Source organism: Fundulus heteroclitus, chromosome 6 (assembly GCF_011125445.2).
Source record: "Fundulus heteroclitus isolate FHET01 chromosome 6, MU-UCD_Fhet_4.1, whole genome shotgun sequence".
NCBI classification, from domain to species: Eukaryota; Metazoa; Chordata; class Actinopteri; order Cyprinodontiformes; family Fundulidae; genus Fundulus; species Fundulus heteroclitus.
The window spans coordinates 15,463,242-15,480,937 of NC_046366.1; the positions used below are offsets into that span (position 1 = coordinate 15,463,242).

Genomic DNA, 17,696 nt, shown 5'->3' on the forward strand with positions numbered 1-17,696 from the left:
TTTCACAACATCCAATCATTTAAAAACAAATGAAAATAGGCCCTTGGCTACTGCTAAGACCAACCGTATAGACAAGATACTACAATTTGAAAATGGCCGTGATAGAGAGATCAAAGTCTATGTGGACAGGATTAGTCAAGCAATGTTTAGATGGATTAAATTAAGAAGAACAGAGACAACATCATGTGGAGTACACTTGTGGTGGTTTTTGCCCTGGAAAAAATGCATCAAGCACAATTCCATGAAAAATAAATGAACAAACAAACAAAAACAATAGATGCTTTGCTGGCACAGAGCAGTACCTAACATTCATTCTGCAATTTACTGACTCTAGTTATCTCTAGCCTTAGATAAAATATGATACTGTAATTTAAATTACAGTATCCTAGTATTTCCCCAGAAAGGTGGTTTGAATGGGTGTGAATACAACTATTTCACTGTAATTACTAAAACACTGTGGTTTTAATGCCTTTTCAAACAGAGGTATTTTCATCTTTGGCCTGTGGTAGAGTTTCAGACATCCCATCATAAAAATGCTCCCTCCCCCCAAAGAAAAACAAACAAACAAACAAAAAACATGGTTCACGATGGCCAAGGCTAAAACTAAAGACCTCTGTTTGAATTGTCACACCTGGTCTCTCAGCATATGCCCCATACAGTGGCACTGAAACAAACAGGATGTTCCCCATCTGTCCCCCCAGGAATGACAAAGCTTCTTTATGTTCAGTATTTAGCCCATGAAGGGAAACTGCTAGGCTTGACACTTGATACTTGGGGTCTTTACCTGGTCCTACATACTTACTTCACCTTTAACTTTTTGTTTTTTAAGGAAAACTATCTGTGAAAAAAAATCTAATATTTGCATTTGCACTCGCTGTCTTAAGATGTAAGAGGTTAAAGTTGATGGCTTTGCTGTCAGCCTGAAAGATTTCTCTGTGATGTGTCTTCAGAAGGTGCTCAGTGGTGGCCATTTCCACTAGAGTAATGCGAGACACATTTTTGAAGAAAGAAATTTTTAAACGAAGTCAAGATATTTTGATTTTTTTTCAGTTACCAGAACAGTAGTGGATTCACCAAAGTGATTAAAATTATCATTCTCAGAAAGCCATAGACAAAAAAAGTTTTCTTCCCAGGAGCACAGCTGGTGTTTTTCTTTTCTCTTCATCTCTATATGCCTTTGCAATTTTCTCTGAATGTGTATTCATCGTGCTCTGTGTTGCCATAAGAGAAAAAATATGTCAAAAACAATTAGTCCCCAGGGGAATGTTTTATACTGAACCAAATCTGGGTTTGTTTTGGCTTCAACCTCACTGCTTTCAGACCAGACCTTTATTCATTTACTGCTACAGAGATTAAGTTGAGGTCCTCAGGTTTTTTTTTTTTTTGGTTGCTCCAATTAAACATAAACAGTACTAGGTGGCAAATGAGTTAAGATCACTGAGAACCAATGTACAAAGGTTGTTTAGATCCTGAGTCATTATTTCCAGGAAAGTAAATAAGTAGTTAATTATCCCTCCTCCTCCTGAGGTCCTTCATCTGCCTTATTCACTTTAAGAAGAGTAGGGACACACCCAAACTAACTACCCATTGGCCTACAGATATTTGGAGAGAGAGAGTGAGAGAGAGAGAGAGATAGAAAGAGAGAGAGAGGTGCTGTGAGTGTAGAGGGTCTTTGAATCAGTAGCTCTGGCCTGTCAACAGGTGGCGGAGGCAGAGATTTGGTGAGTGACGTTCAGACCTTTAGAGAAAAGAGACAGAAGATAAAGGGGGAAGAAACTTGACAAATCCTATACGGGTAAGACAACAGAATTTTAAACCACTGATTTTGGTCACATTTATTATACTGGATCTCTTCTCAATCAGTTTTGGCTGTGTAGGAACTCATTTATTATATTTCTCTGAAGCACTTTTGAAAGACCGTTAATCATCTTTCCAGCAGTATCTACATTTTGCTTAATCCCTTTCCTGCTACTTAGGCACAACCAACTCAGTTCAGACTGTTTCACCTATTTAAACAAGGTAGTCCATGGGTAACAATTTAAATGTTATTTTAATGAGCTCTACGGACTGAGACTGTGTTTCAGGTAGTTAGGTGTTCAGCATTACATTCTTGAGAAATCTGTGGAAATCTTGATCTGTTAAAAATACAGATAAAATCCAGTGCACTGACCTACTGTGAAAAGGTAATATAAAACCAGTAGCATTAGAGAGTATTTTGCTTTATATGACAGTTTTATATAACTTAAGAAGGTTAAGTTCCCATCAAAGCAGCAGGGGCAACTTTCAATTGTGATTAAAAACATACAAAAACTATTATCTATGCTTTCTAAATATTAATTAAATAGTTCAAATGTGTTGTAGATAACTATCTTTTGTGTGTGAACCAAGCTGTCAGCGTTAGTTTTCCCTTTATGATAAAAAACTGATTAAATACAATATCGTTTTGCTGGCAAGATAGACATCCTTAACGGGCTGTTGATCCGGTAGATTTACTATTTAATGCTACTGTGCTGGCTCAGGGGAAACAGAGGAGCGCTCTTAAAATGAGCTGCAGATGTGGGCCCTCAGCTGTGCAGAATGATGGAGAGGAGGAGGAGGAAAAGAGAGAAGGACATACAGAGAGAAAGACTATCAACGCTGAGTTGAAAGCTCATAAAAAGTGTGGTCATGGAAACATCAAAACATACGAGAAGGATATTTTCAATTCGTCTCTTGTGACTTAAACTTTTAGACAACCCCCCCCCCAAAAAAATGTCGTTTATTTCAGAAACAGAAATATATCTCCAGTCTCATCTGCTTTATTATTACCTTTTCCGTGGTTTTATGGACCGGCCTGTTGAGGAAGTAGGTTCAAAACAGTTTAAACTAAGGTCCCTGTCGAACTTTCCTTGTGGTCTGTGCGGTAACAGACGGCAGACAGGATCATGAAGATGTAAGCTCTACTCACAGACGATGATTGCTCTCAGCTGCATTTGATCATTTTACTTTTCTTGTTCTGTCTGCAAGCTGCAAAGGAAAGGGAAGGAAAGGGAAAGAAAGGAAAGGAAACACAGCTCTGAAACCTGACAAGTCTAATAGCAGTATACAGAGGATTGTTTCGATGTGCACAATCTAAGTTATACTATTATCTTTTTGTTTAAATTTTCCCATAACACAGCCCCGCAAAATTCTCCATGTCCCTTCAATTTTGTCACGAAAAACTACAAACTTTAGCTATATTTTTTTTTACAAATAATCTAAAAAATGCGGTGTGCTTTTGTATACAGTACCTTACCTCTGATAACCATATATAGCCAATACCACAAAGATCAATGGAGTTCACCTGTGTGCAATTTATTTTCAGAATAGAAACAGATTTTCTGTGAAGGTTCAGTGGTTTGTTAGAATTTTAAACATTTGAGAATAAACAGCATCATGAAGATCCAGGACCACACTAGACTGATCAGGAATAAAGTTATGTAGAGATTTAAAGGACCAATAATCAAAAATTCATTATTTTAGATAGAAAAAATTAAACAGTTTTGTGAAAAACTAAAAGTATCTTTTTAGATGGACTGTGGTATGACATCACACACCGTCTCTCTGTGTTGTCTCTCGTTTACATAGCCGGGCCGGCCGTGCTTGCACGTACATGCATGTGCGTGCATGTGAACAGCTGCCACTCAGGGCTTATCCCCTCCCACCCCTTAAAAAGCTACCACTGCGTTCAACCGCAGATGATCAGGACCCATTATTACCACAAAAAATAATAGTATTTGGTAAAGAAGTTGTCAGATAAGCAAAGAGAAAAAAACTAAAATTAACATTGGCCACGTGTTTCCAAAGTGGAGAGCAGAAGCAGCTTCATTATGACTTAGAGCTAGCTTTTCTTCTTTGGACAGGTGAGTAACAGAATTAAGTCAAATGCTGGTTGTTGTTGGTGTTACAGTTTTGTTGGACTGCTTGATAGCAAAGCTGTTAGAGTTATAGCCCAGAAACTTTTGGCTGTAATCACACCCAAAGACGGTTCAATATAGTGTTGTCTTGTTTTTTTTTTTGGACTCATAAAGTATTATTAATAAAAAACATTTATCTTTTTTCTCTACTACCTTTTTGTTTTTGCTGGCCTACCACATAATATCTCAATAAAACACAATAAAAACTGTGGTTATAATGGGACAAAATATAAAAAAAGGGTTAAAGGGGTAAGAATGTCTTTTTCAAAACACTGTACAGTACATGGTTTTGTGAAGTTTTCATTGTCCGGGGGCAAAAAATTTAATTTAAAGCACTTTTCTTTGTCCTTGCTTTTATCATGATGCATGTTTTATGGCACTTTAAGTTTTAAATGCTCTTAAAGTCATTTTTATGGAAATGTATCGCTCAGTCCCGACTATTAGGTTCCAGGTGATTAAAATTCTAATTCACAGATTTTCTTCCACTGTTCTTTTGAGCTGTAAATGTCTACTAACACATCCTGGTCACACATGGACTAAGTGCTTATTCTGTCCATATAAAACAACACATGTTTTCAACAAACAGTTTTACAGGCCCATAACAAAACATTGATTAGACATAGAGAAATTACTTTCAGGAAGGAACCATTAATGGCATTTTTAGACATGCTGAATTTTACTTTGTACAGCTTGAAAGCCAGGTTGAAATGTAGTCAAAGTGCACTATGTCCACTTAAAAACAGACACATTGTTTCCCTGCTGTGTTCCCCAGTCTCAGAGTGACAGTCTGATGTCTTTGGGTAAGAAATATTTCAGACCAAGCATGTGTTCAATAGGTTTCTGTTGTTGGTCCACTGGAGTGCATCCAATAAATCTAGTAACTGTGTGAAAACATTCCGAAGTACTTTGGGCCAGGACGGACACTTTATGCAACTGTGACTCACTTTTTTGCAATACTCAGTTTGCAGACAGATACTTCATTTATTTACAGATCTGGGTGCAACTCCAGCTAAATTAAATGCCACTGTATTTTATGTAGGAAACTTAAAATGGAATATCACTCACTGACTCACACACACACACACAAACACACACACACACACACATACACGTCTATCTAGCAAACAGTGCACTGTCAGTGTAAACTGTCAAGTGGGGACATGTGTTTCTAGTTATTTAATTGTAAAATAAATATCATACAAAATTTTCTTGTAAGACCTTTTCACACTATATTACCTTCAAATTTATTTTTTTTTACTTTTTAGAGAAATTGCAAAGAGGGGACTTAGATTCTTAAACGACATCTACTTATCCAAGAGGGGGCCTCTGTTGTAATGCAGTGGATCTGTCTGTGCACCAGTTTCTTCTATTGAATGATTACCTTTCTCTGTGATCCAAGCATTTTATAAATAATCACTATCACTTCAAATAAATAAAGCTTAAACTGTAATTCAGAAGTAATTTGGCATTGATATCAAGGGCTGCAGTATTACCAACAAAATAATGTCTTTCAAATATATAACATTTTATAAAACCAGTGTGCTTATTTTAATTTTAAGCAAGGACTATAATACTTTCTTAAGGCTATTTGGACATATTTAGGGTACTAATTTTAAAGTAATTCATGGATGTAGTCAGGTCAGAAAATAGTTATCTTTTTGTCTAATAAATATAATGTATCATTCAAACTATAGCATGGAGGAAATAGGTGAAAACAATAACTTATTGTTTTAAAATATCTCAATAAAGCACTCTGTTATAACACAAGTTGTCAATATATGTCTGTAATAACTTCAAAGGCTCAGCTGTAGTATATTCTGTTACTAGTATTAAGGTTCAAATAAAGTGCTACCCAAATAACTATATGATGCATTAATATACTGTCAAGCTGTCTTTAAAATTTCCTTTAGGCCTAGAGTTTAGGCAGTCTCCTCTTGTATGGCATTAAATGACAGGAGTCCACTGTTGGTTGGCACATAATGATATAAGTCCTCTTTTAAATGGTCTACAGTGACAGTCGCTTGTCAAAATCCAGCCAATAATACTTATAATTATTACACAAACCGTTTTTTGGCAGTAAAATATAAAGTCCCAGCTTTCATTTGCCATTTGTATGTGTGGAATGCTGATGTAAACATTTTGAATAGATCCTCTTTACTATTTTTAACCACATTGCCATAACACTTTCTTGAGGGTATTTGGACATGTTTAAGTTACTGATTTTAAAGTGATTTGTTGATATAGTAATTTCAGAAAATAGTTAAGTAGTTATCCTTTCAGTAAGAAGTTTATTTGTCATTGAAACTATAGCATTAATGAAAAAAGTGAAAACAATAACATAAGAAATGTCATTCAATAAAGCACTCTCTTCACACACAACTTGATAATATATGTCTATAATAATGTATAGGCTCAAGTGTAGTATATTCTGTTACTAGTATTAAGGTTCAAATAAAGTGCCACCCAAATAAATATATGAGGCATTAATGTACTGTCAAGCTGTCTTTAAAATGTCCTTTAGGCCTAGAGTTTAGACAGTCTCCTCTTGTATGGCAGTAAATGACAGGAGTCCACTGTTGGTTGGCACATAATGATATAAGTCCCCTTTTAAATGGTCTACAGCGACAGTCACATGCAAAAATCCAGCCAATAATATTTATAATTATTACGCAAACCCGTTTTTTGGCAGTACAATATAAAGTGCCAGCTTTCATTTGCCATTTGTATGTGTGGAATGCTGATGTAAACATTTTGAATAGATCCTCTTTACTATTTTTAACCACATTGCCATAACACTTTCTTGAGGGTATTTGGACATGTTTAAGTTACTGATTTTAAAGTGATTTGTTGATATAGTAATTTCAGAAAATAGTTAAGTAGTTATCCTTTCAGTAAGAAGTTTATTTGTCATTGAAACTATAGCATGAATGAAAAAAGTGAAAACAATAACATAAGAAATGTCATTCAATAAAGCACTCTCTTCACACACATCTTGATAATATATGTCTATAATAATGTATAGGCTCAAGTGTAGTATATTCTGTTACTAGTATTAAGGTTCAAATAAAGTGCCACCCAAATAAATATATGAGGCATTAATGTACTGTCAAGCTGTCTTTAAAATGTCCTTTAGGCCTAGAGTTTAGACAGTCTCCTCTTGTATGGCAGTAAATGACAGGAGTCCACTGTTGGTTGGCACATAATGATATAAGTCCCCTTTTAAATGGTCTACAGCGACAGTCACATGCAAAAATCCAGCCAATAATATTTATAATTATTACGCAAACCCGTTTTTTGGCAGTACAATATAAAGTCCCAGCTTTCATTTGCCATTTGTATGTGTGGAATGCTGATGTAAACATTTTGAATAGATCCTCTTTACTATTTTTAACCACATTGCCATAACACTTTCTTGAGGGTATTTGGACATGTTTAAGTTACTGATTTTAAAGTGATTTGTTGATATAGTAATTTCAGAAAATAGTTAAGTAGTTATCCTTTCAGTAAGAAGTTTATTTGTCATTCAAACTATAGAATGAATGAAAAAAGTGAAAACAATAACATAAGAAATGTCATTCAATAAAGCACTCTCTTCACACACAACTTGATAATATATGTCTATAATAATGTATAGGCTCAAGTGTAGTATATTCTGTTACCAGTATTAAGGTTCAAATAAAGTGCTACCCAAATAAATATATGAGGCATTAATGTACTGTCAAGCTGTCTTTAAAATGTCCTTTAGGCCTAGAGTTTAGACAGTCTCCTCTTGTATGGCAGTAAATGACAGGAGTCCACTGTTGGTTGGCACATAATGATATAAGTCCCCTTTTAAATGGTCTACAGCGACAGTCACATGCAAAAACCCAGCCAATAATATTTATAATTATTACGCAAACCAGTTTTTTGGCAGTAAAATATAAGGTCCCAGCTTTCATTTGCCATTTGTATGTGTGGAATGATGATGTAAACATTTTGAATAGACCTCTTTTTACTATTTTTAACCACACTGCCATAACACTTTCTTGAGGGTATTTGGACATGTTTAAGGTACTGATTTTAAAGTGATTTATTGATATAGTAATTTCAGAAAATAGTTAGGTAGTTATCCTTTCAGTAAGAAGTTTATTTGTCATTCAAACTATAGCATGAATGAAAAAAGTGAAAACAATAACATAAGAAATGTCATTCAATAAAGCACACTCTTCACAAACAACTTGATAATATATGTCTATAATAAATGTATAGGCTCAAGTGTAGTATATTCTGTTACTAGTTTTAAGGTTCAAATAAAGTGCCACCCAAATAAATATATGAGGCATTAATGTACTGTCAAGCTGTCTTTAAAATGTCCTTTAGGCCTAGAGTTTAGACAGTCTCCTCTTGTATGGCAGTAAATGACAGGAGTCCACTGTTGGTTGGCACATAATGATATAAGTCCCCTTTTAAATGGTCTACAGTGACAGTCACATGCAAAAATCCAGCCAATAATACTTATAATTATTACACAAACCGTTTTTTTGGCAGTAAAATGTAAAGTCCCAGCTTTCATTGGCCATTTGTACGTGTGGAATGGTGATGTAAACATTTTGAATAGATCCTCTTTACTATTTTTAACCACATTGCCATAACACTTTCTTGAGGGTATTTGGGCATGTTTAAGGTACTGATTTTAAAGTGATTTATTTATATAGTAATTTCAGGAAGCAGTTAAGTAGTTATCCTTTCAGTAAGAAGTTTATTTGTCATTCAAACTATAGCATGAATGAAAAAAGTGAAGACAATAACATAAGAAATTTCATTCAATAAAGCACTCTCTTCACACACAACTTGATAATATATGTCTATAATAATGTATAGGCTCAAGTGTAGTATATTCTGTTACTAGTATTAAGGTTCAAATAAAGTGCTACCCAAATAAATATATGAGGCTTTAATGTGCTGTCATGCTGTCATTAAAATTCCCTTTAGGCCTAGAGTTTAGACAGTCTCCTCTTGTATAGCAGTAAATGACAGGAGTCCACTGTTGGCTGGCACATAATGATATAAGTCCCCATTTAAATGGTCTACAGCGATAGTCACATGCCACAATCCAGCCAAAATCCTAAATTCATATAACTATTCTATATGACCTGTTATTTTTTACAGCAAAAAACATAACCCCGAGCCAAAAGTATTTTGTATTAAATAAATATTTTGAATAAAATGGTCAGCCACACGATTAATTGTATAGTATTTTATTAATATAAAAAAATCTGTTTTACAATGTATTTTTACATCAATCTGCAGTACAGAAATATTGTTCACCGGTACATAATGAAACATGTTTTCTCTTAAGGAAGAATTTAAATCAAATTTGAAAATATTGAGCTACCAGGAAGAGCATAAAATGAACATTATTGGGATTGATTTCCAAAGCCTGAAACAAGATTGCCTCTTTTTTAAATTTTTGTCAAAAAGTTCAATAGTGCATCTTTCTGTGGGTGGAGATAATTATATCAGCTGCTCCACCCCTAGCAAGAGTAGCAGTCAAGCAGTGAATGACAGCACTTCTCATATCTATAGGGCTTGGGTTCCGCATTGCATTGTGGGACGTGGCGGCCATGTTGATGGCTACGCGAACGTTAACATAACTCTGACAACGTTGAAAGAAGAGACGTAGAAGTAGAGTTGAGAAAGAATAGATAAAAAAAGATGTTTAAATCCTGAAAAGGATCTGGAATTTACCGGGACACATTAAATAGAGAAGCCAGGGACTGGTATGTTGACCTTGTTTGTGGTGTGAGCGCCTATACTTCAGAACAGTTCCGAAGCTACAAGTCCTTGGAGTCTCATGTGCAGTTCACGAATGGATGGGTTCAGGAGCTGCAGATCATAAAGTCAGCAAACAGTGGGAACACAGTAATTCGTACAAAGGTAAGCTGTGCTCTGACAGGCTCTGGCACCTGCTAGTTTAGTAACTGCTAACCGTTAGTGCTAACAACCACTCACGCATGTAATGTACTTTTAACTAGCTGCTATGTGTTTCAAAGGTGTAGTTAGTAACGTTAACTGCCAACCCTCCCTAAACCCTCCGGGTTTCTCATATATTTGAGCCTTTTCCCGCTGCCGTTTTAGTATTTATGTGCATGTATGTGGTGTCGCGATTGAAGGAAAGAAACAATGTAGGCTATAAAATAAAACCGTGCATCTTTAACTTACCAGAATGAAAATGCAGGGAACACACTCTCATTGACATTGGGATACTGTGGAAAGTTATGTTCGGTCGTCTTAAAGCCACGATCCAAGCGAGCTGACGACTCCGTGGTTGCGCCTCCAGGCAGGAAAGCGGTGGAAAGTTAACCCATTTTCTATGTTTTTCCCATGGCGATCATGTGTTGCGCTGTTACAGCCCACAATACAGCAAAGGGAGTACAGTACGTGGTAGTCATAGCCAGTAGTCTGAGTAGCGGTAAAGGAGGCAATCAACATGGCGGCCACGCAAAGTAATGCTATTTTTAGAACGTGACATCACAAGACGTCATATCGCGTGGTAAGCGGTAGGGCAAGCTTGATGTGTCCTCTGCTGTTTCGCTGTAAAAGAGCTGTGCGTTACCCTTGGTTTTACTCGGTAAAATGACTGCTTTTTCCAAGTCTAACACCATAGTTTTTAAACATTGTTGCTATGGAACGTGCAACAGCGACTCGAGGTACACTGATCGGCCGCATATGAAGGATGTTTTCTCCATTAATTTCCCGAAATTCAAGACTGCCAAGGAGAAATGTGTGTGCTGGGTACACCGGTGCAGTCGGCCTACACAACAGTTCAACCCGGAAACAGTTACCAAATTGACGTACATATGTAGCAAGCATTTTGTTGGAGGAAAGGTTACAACCGAATAACATCCTGACCCAATTCCAGCAACATCAAGTAGTGAACAGGTAAGAGTTTTTTGGTGTTTTATTGAAGCTTAAATCTTATTATACGTCGAACAGCTCACGACGAAATGAGCCATCCTTTGTTACACTTTTGTCATGTCTGCGTGTCTATCCTGCCTCGCGATATTGGTTTAGGTCCCTAAATTGACCATGATTGTTTGTTTTGTCATCATTTCAGCTGGAGAGGTACAGCTGGAATTTCTTAAGGGAAAGATTCTGAGATGTAAACAGTTGTTTTGTAGCTACCTATTGGCAACATATACCGATTCCTGGACAGTGATTACAAACAGAAAAAAAACGGCAGACGACACCATGAACGCAGAGCAGGAAAAAAAAACAACGACTTACCGTTCGATCAACTCGGCCCGTTTTCCAGTCTTTTTAAGCCCTCGACACTCAAGCTATCGTTTGAGCTGAAGGTTGGTGTGTTCTTCGACAGTTCGACCAGTAAACCGTGCGCCTGGGACATCGTCTTGCGAAAGTTTAACGGCTGCAAAGTCGGTCATATCGCTGTTTCTGTTGCGCGTGTAATGGCTGGTGGCTACGGGCGCTCTCTACCTGTTTGTCCTACCAAAGCGGCAAGGGCCGTTGCTCCTGAGATGGTGAGGTCACGTGCACGGTACGCCATTACGTCATGACGCCCACGCCCTATTACAAAGAAATGCTAAAAGATTATGTGGGAGGAATGGGTGTTTAACCTTACCAGTTTGAACCTGAATCTACAGCTTGATCTCCAGAATCAAGCGAGGACTCTTCAGGTGGTCCAAAATAGAGCAAGCCCACAGCATCATAAAAGTACTCTTTGGCTTCCTAGCCACCACAGCAAGCTTCTTGTAGATGTCTAGAAAATAGGCAATTTTAATTAAACTTGTTTTTCATGGCAGGCAATGCTCAAAGTGTGCTAGATGTGTTGTTGAAGTCATGACCATATTATTATATTATCCTATCCTAATATCCTTTAAGGAGTAGCTGCCATACTTTGATTTATGCCTTTATCAAGGCCTGTTGCTTGGTGCTCCAAAGTTTTTGGATGGCAGTTATCAAATAGCTGTGCTACAGATTAAAATATGTCTTCATCTTATAAATGGAGATATTTATATGCCAGAAAAGGTTCATGGCAGTTTTTGGGTAACACCCACTGAGCATGGTGGCAGCCGTGACCATCAAGTTGCCTCTGTGTTCTTACAGACACTTTTAACAGCCAACAGTACCCCTAAACTGCTTCATTGTCACTATGCTGGCTCCTAAACACAACACAAATTGCAAACAGGGTTCTCAAGCAACTTTCAGAAATGATAAACTTCTGTTGAGCTAATGAGCAAAAATTTGCCACATTTTCAAGGTCACTACAAAATAAGAATATAAGTTTAGATTTGCTTGTCGGTACTGCAATATAGACCAAACTGTTTAAAACTCCAAACAAAAGGTTTGGAAGAGGCTTAAGACTTGAGCTTTCAATGCATAGAGTCTAAAATCAAATCAGTTTCTAAGCACAACCTCTGTCACAGTACTCCAGCTGAACAATAGGAACCTTTAGGTAGGGTACTTTAATCGGCATGTTAATGTTGATGTGCCGAAGGACCATTCCTGAATTAAAAGACAACTCTTTACATCCAAACACAGGGGAAATGTGCTGGTGTTTTCATTCCAATCCATACATCCATCCCAAAGAAGAAACATTTACAAGACTAAAGCTTTTAGAAACCAATCCAGACAAGCAGATTCACTAACAGTTGGTAATAATGGGTTTGGAATTTCTGTTTTTCTAGGTTTTTTTAGGATTTGAAATTTTAGAGATATTCGATTAAAAAAATTGAAATATTATGTGTACTACAAATATATTAGATATTAACTTACATTTCTAAAAAACAATCCTTGTCCAGGCAAGTTGTCAGGATTGTGGGTATATATTCAGGGCAGAAGACGAATTTCTTCTTTTAAGGCTTGTGAAACAGTTGCGACAAAAGTCACAATTGAGAGTTTTTTCTCCTTTTGCAGCCATTTTAATCTTATTACGTATACATCTTGCCTTCCAATAGGTAGGCAAATTTACCTAGGTTACTTTTGAAACTTTTTATCTACATCTTTCAAACCACAACAAGGTAAGGTTCACATTTTAACTTCTAATGAATGTTTTTATCATATATACATCACTTTGTTTTCTTTTACAAACTCTCCCTAGTTAACCACTTGCCATGTGATTGTTCCTAAATATTTCAGAGAAAAATGAGACATAAAAGGGTTTGTCCAGAAACAGAAGCTTTGCATTTCACTTCTTCTGGGAGGGATAAAGACACATTTTACAAAAGATTCATCAACAAGGAGAAAGGTATGTTTGTTAAATTAGTATATCAGACTCTCTGGAGTTTTCTGTGTTATAAAGGTATAACATTTCAATTCAGCCCTTGTACACCATCTTAGTATTACAGTATGTGATATATTGCCATGTAAGGTTTTGCCCAAAATGTTCTAAAGACATAGTTTGTCATGGTAGTACAGGTCTGTGTATATGTAGAAAGATAAAATCCTCTGACATTTTGGATAACACTGTGGAAAAATGTAAGTTAATGCTTTATAGGATTTCCAGTATTTGTGTACCTTCATTTGTGAGTAAAATTACAAGGATTAGGTCCTCTGGATGGGTTCTTCTTTGTTGAAACTTTGTTGAAATCAAAGCCACTGCTTACAAGGCTGGGTTTATCAATAGCCCCACAGACTTAAGAAGTGTCTTGGAAAAGAGATGAAACATTTCAATAAAGACAAATGCATCCAGAGGACCTATTTAATTAGTTTTCACCTGAATTTTTTAGGAGTGTCAGGAAACATAATTTTGCAATTTGTTAATTATATACATTAGACCATAAAAGTTTTTTTTTCCATCCAGGGGTTTTTATCTCTAGTTGTAAATTTTTGTTTTACAGAAACTTACAATGGTATACTTCCATTGTGCCAATACTTATTTTCTGTTTCGAGCTGAAAGCATGCTGGAATGGGAAGGGGGAAGGGTGAGGTGCAAACATGTTTGCAGGCCTGTTGTTCTGATGCAAATGTGATTAATGGCTGTGCTGCTACAGAACTGTGACCACCTCCTTAAACACAGAGATGTGGTATCAATATTCTAAGTAGAAACCTGTAATGAACTAAAAAAAATATTTAAAATGCTAGATATTAAAAATGTCTTTAAACACAACATGTCAGGAATCCTGAATCAAGAAAACTTTGTTGTCACAATGTGTTACCACGGTGAAATTACTTAGGATGTAAATAAAAAATAAACACATTTTAAAGTAACGTCACATAATATATAGCAGACTTGATATTTACAGGGTATTTTTTCACAGAAAATACAACTGATAATTACACAAAGCAGTCAGGGGCCTAAATGGTAATTGGTAAATAGTATGTACTTTGATTTCTACCAATGTTTTTACAGGACCAACTCCATTCATCGCATAGCAGTCCACAACTACCAGAAAAGATCTCACAGACATCTCACAGAGTGTTATCTGTGTTTACCCAAAAATGACTGACACTCACCTGAGTCACATTCCAGAGGAATTATGCATTGGTGAAATGGTAAGGATGCATTCATGCATGGTTTTATATAAGATGTTTTGCTGTGCTTTTCTTGTTTGCTGCAATACTATGGATAATGTGTGTTTTTCATTCCAGATCCAGTCAGAGCAGAACAATGTTCCAGGAGAACAAACAGAACAACACCATGAAGTAAAAAACCAAGGACAAGATACACATACAGTAAGTTTTTTCAAGTCCCAAGTAGTGGTGTGTACAATTACGTCTATTTACTGTATGACAATACTTATCATTGGCAGAGATTTGACTGTAATGTATAAATTGCTCATGTTTATTGAATATGACTCTTAGGGACCAAAGTTCACTCATATTTTGTGCTTTCTAAATTTAAATATGTAGTTGCAGTTTTTCCAGATTGTGAACCAAAATATGTGAGAATTTTATCTTTATGTGTTTATAGATAGGAATTTGTGTCTGTATAAAGGATTTTTGTATAATCTTGTATAAAATCTGGGCTGCACAGTGGTGCTGAGATTAGCACTGTTGCCTTGCAGCAAGAAGGTTCTGGGTTCAAATCCAACCCTGGGTCTTTCTGCATGGAGTTTGCATGTTCTCCCTGTGCATGCGTGCATCTTCTTCCTTACTGACTGCACTATTTGAGCAGAACGTATCATGGTAACCACTGATGCACTTCTGTTTTGGCTAAAGTGTACCTACTCAATAAGGGCATTTGGATAGACCCACAGCAGAATTTTAACTCATATCTGTAATTAGAGAACACAAAAATTGTAAATTGTGTGAAAAAAATTGGAACTTATCAAATTGTTTGTAGCTTGTCAAATTACTTTTTAAATACAAATCTTTATGGATGCATAACAATAAAATTATCAGATACTTTGGATTACCATGTGGAAAAATATATTTATAACTACACATTCTGATTTAAATGCATACTATATATATATATATATATATATATATATATATATATATATATATATATATATATATATATATATATAAATTATTAGGACCTATTTTCCACCTATTAATAACACCTATTTAACAGTCAGTCAGTGATACATGGAGAGATATTGCAAGAACCTGTTAAATACCACCCTCCCTAATATTTATGAATTCTTCCAATGTTTTCACAGGACATACTCTGTTCATCACATACCAGTACACAAACAACAGATGAGATGGATAACTTAGAGAGTATACTCAGTATTCACCAAGAAATGACTGGCACTAACCTGAGGGATGAGTATTTATAAACATGTTGCAGCTCAAGAGGAGTATCGCGACTCAGATGCAGACGTCCAGTCTGTGCAGAGTACTACCACATGTCAAGAAGGCAAGATCTTAGGTTGCATGCAGTGTATAACACTAACAATGTAAATTACTTTATTCAACTATAAAAATTGCTGTCTGTGTTATTTCAGCACGACCAAATTCTGAAGAAAATGCATCCAATTCAACAAAAAAATTGTTGGCAAGAAATCATCACTGCCATCAGTTGACATGAGAATGATATCACTCTAAAAATTTTATTGCATGTAGTGAGGAATGTTAGAAAATAAATCACTTTCAACCACAACATTTTCCCCTGTTTTTTAAGGACACTTGGAGGAAGCACATTCTGAAGAAAAGGCATCTACTTTAACAAAGAAAATTTGTGGCACAAAGAAACCCTCATTGCCATCCGTTCAAAACGGTATGTTATATGTCTAATATTTTCCACTGCATGTAATAATATATTCAAAAAAATTGTTAAGATTTGATACTTTCATGATCCTTTATCAATAATCTTATTATGTAGAAATTTCCAAACTTTTTTACATTAATGTTGCATAACTCCCTCAACCATGCCTCCCTCCGTTCCACCCTCCGCACGCTCACCCAGTACGTCAAGTGTACAACAAGGGACAATAAAACCCTGGACCTTTTTTATACCAATGTTAAAAACACCTACACCTCCGCCCCCCTCTCCCAACTGGGACGCTCGGATCACAACCTCGTCTACCTGATGAGTTGAACACATTCTTCACCCGGTTTGACTCCCCCCACACTGGCCCCCTTCCTGCCATCAACTCCCCACATGTCTCCAACCACCAGCCCTCCAGAGATCTACCATCCCCCCCACCGCCATTCTTATCAACGACCGACCCATCCACACCTTCGGCCCTGCCTGCCTTCCCCCTCACAATCGCGCCAATGCAGGTGAGAGGTCAGCTGACGAGGCTGAAACAGAGAAAAGCCTCTGGACTGGACGGCATCCCCCCCAGGCTGCTGAAGACCGGTCGGTAATCAGGGACTTTGTGGACTGGTGTGAGAAGAACCATCTGTGTCTAAACACCAGCAAAACCAAGGAGATGGTAATCGACTTCAGGAGAAGACCCCCACCTCACTCACTCAGGGGCAGGACATAGAAACTGTGGAGAGTTTCAAATACCTGGGTGTTCACGTCAACAATAAACTGGGCTGGACTCATAACAACGACGCTCTATACAAGAAGGGCCAGAGCCGCCTCTACCTCCTGAGGAGGCTGAGGTCCTTAGGTGTGAGCAGGCCCCTGCTAAAAACTTTCTATGACTCTGTGGTGGCCTCAGCTCTTCTCTACACTGTCGTCTGCTGGGCTCCTGGCAGCACAGAGCGGGACAGAATGAGGCTGAATAAGCTGGTGAGGAAGGCCACTTCTGTCCTGGGCTGCGCTCTGGACTCTGTGGAGGAAGTGGCTGAGAGGAGGGTGTTGTCCAACCTCACATCCATCATGGACAACACCTTCCACCCCCTGCACCAGACTGTAGAGGAGCTGAGCAGCTCCTTTAGTGACAAAAAAAATTCTCCATTGTGAGATCAATAAAGCTTAGCTTATCTTATCTTAACTGTTGGGTGATATAGGACCCCTTCTGCTTCTTTCACAGGCATTTTATACAATTTGGATTTTTATTTTATTCCAAATGGACTGTTTCTGCTGCATCATAACAAAAGAAAACCTATCCAGTTTTGTTTGGTGAGGATTAAAATTTGGCACCTTTCCCTGCTGTTGATGTACTTGAAACACTCACATTTTTGGAAAATAGAAAATCTAAGGGACGTCATTTAATAGAGTCTTTGTATTTAATGTCAGCTGACTTGGTAGCCGAGCCCCTAGAAATAATTTTTAGTGTGGATAAACAGGAAGTTTTTACCGTAATTTGTATGTCTGTGTTGGACTATGGAGATCTTTTGTAGATCTCAATGTCTTAGGATGCTAGACTCCCTTTATCTCTCTTCTCTAAGGTTCAACACAAACTGAAAAATGCC

At 37.0% G+C, this 17,696-nt stretch overlaps 1 protein-coding gene across 3 annotated transcripts in view; it reads left to right on the forward strand.

Moving 5' to 3' along the window:
• Window positions 1–1,669: 1,669 nt before the first annotated feature.
• The window catches only part of tnn (tenascin N), a 72,427-nt gene continuing 56,400 nt past the window's right edge, over window positions 1,670–17,696 (forward strand). The window contains exon 1 of one of the 3 annotated variants that reach the window (XM_036138163.1): window positions 1,670–1,795. The gene's annotated coding sequence lies outside the window, so the exon portion shown is untranslated. The remainder of the gene's footprint in view (window positions 1,796–17,696) is intronic. The other 2 variants (XM_036138165.1, XM_036138164.1) reach the window with 2 other exon arrangements.